Source organism: Cyprinus carpio, chromosome B25 (assembly GCF_018340385.1).
Source record: "Cyprinus carpio isolate SPL01 chromosome B25, ASM1834038v1, whole genome shotgun sequence".
Lineage (NCBI taxonomy): Eukaryota > Metazoa > Chordata > Actinopteri > Cypriniformes > Cyprinidae > Cyprinus > Cyprinus carpio.
Window position 1 is genome coordinate 7315174 of NC_056621.1, and position 1767 is coordinate 7316940.

Consider the following 1767-nt stretch of genomic DNA (forward strand, 5'->3'; position numbering starts at 1 on the left):
ACAGATTGGCCAAAAGGATGTTAGCAATTGAAAAAAACTGTAATAGGTAGCCAGTGCAGAGACTGTAAAACTGGGGTAATAAGATCATATTTTCTTGACCTAGTAAGGACTCTAGCCGCTGCATTTTGGACTACCTGTAGCTTGTTTATTGAGGATGCAGGACAACCAGCTAGCAGTGCATTACAATAGTCCAATCTAGAGATCATGAACGCATGAACTAGCTTTTCTGCATCAGAAACAGGTAACATGTTTCGTAGCTTGGCAATGTTTCTAAAATGGCAGAATGCTGTTTTTGTAACATGGGAAATATGATTTATAAGTTATGTCTTATTTTGAGTTTTCTCATTGTGTTATATTTAGTTTTTCACTTGTGCTAATGTTTGTAATGTTTGTTTATTATGCTGATTTTATTCTTTTCTAATTGTATCTTCTTTAAAGCGAACTTGAGCACTGGAAAGGCGCTATATAAATAAAACGTATTATTATTATTATTATTATTATTATTATTATTATTATTATTATTATTATTACTATTATTACTTTACATCGCACATTTCACTATACTGCCTGCATAGCCTCTCTCAAGGAAAGACTGTTGTTCATACCATCTCATTAAGAGTAGGTTATGTCCTGTACCTCTACACACACCTGTCATCTCTGTCCTCTCTGCTTTTTCTTTCTTACACTGTTGGTTCACAGTCCTTGTTTTTGATGTCTTCTTTATTTCACACACCCATTTTCAGGTCCTCTAGAAAAAAGATTGAGAATCACTGTTTATGACCTCTTGCTCTTTTTCAATTTCTTCCTCAAGGTAGAGTTTAATAATCTTAGTGGAAAGTGCAGAACAGATGATTATTAACACTGTAAACTTGTTTTTGTACCTCAAGGGCTCTAAAATGTGAAACAGGATGGAGAGTGTTGTGGAACATGTGTGCCAAATATGTGTATTTACACAGCAAACAACAAAACATATCATCTCCAGGTACTTTGGAAAACATTCTTTGTTTCATGTTTCAGTTCACCAAAGAAAGAATCTGCTGTGTTCTGCAGTCCTTGTGAAATCTGTCTGTCTTTTGTTAGGATGGAGAAGTGCTTGAGGACAAATGTGAAAACGTTACCTGTCGTAAAGTTGATGGCTCATTTGTGACTGAGAAAACCAAACCAGATTCATCCTCACCACTTGCCTGTGAAAGTGTAAGAGTCAATAGCTTAAACTCCACACATGACACTTGTTTTCTATGTATTTCATATGGGCGTTGCTTTCTGAAGTTTCATGATGATGATTTTACAGTAGTGATGATGTGTTCTTGTTTACCAGTGACATTGTGGTTCACTGATCTTTTGTGACAATGTAAAAACTAACCACTATTAGTGACAGTCACAAAACCTGTCACATGAGTATTTACTTGCTATATTATAAGAGTAAATTTTATTATAGTAGTTAGTGCAGTTAGTGTTATGTGGTAATGCATAACATTTGAAGCCTCCAATACATTCATTACACATCTTACCTTTGTGGATTTAAGAAAAAGTCAGTGGTTATTTTAACTTAAAGTCATTATTTTCAAGAATTTGAATTTTTCTTGTGAGTCCGACCCTGGTTCTTTTTGATGAGTCTGTCAAAAGGAGTGAATTATTAAAACTAGAACTTGTTTTTGCACTTCAAGGGGTTTGAATATGTGAAACAAGATGGAGAGTGCTGTGGATCATGTAAACAAAGTGTCTGTATTTATGATGCACCAGACAACACCAGCTATTTACTAAAGG

General features: G+C 34.7%; 1 long non-coding RNA gene across 1 annotated transcript; it reads left to right on the top strand.

Moving 5' to 3' along the window:
• The first annotated feature begins 871 nt into the window (after positions 1-871).
• LOC109110744 lies at positions 872-1767 on the top strand. Its single transcript, XR_002021272.2, has 3 exons — positions 872-982; positions 1081-1194; positions 1668-1767. It is a non-coding gene; the product is annotated as an uncharacterized LOC109110744 (long non-coding RNA).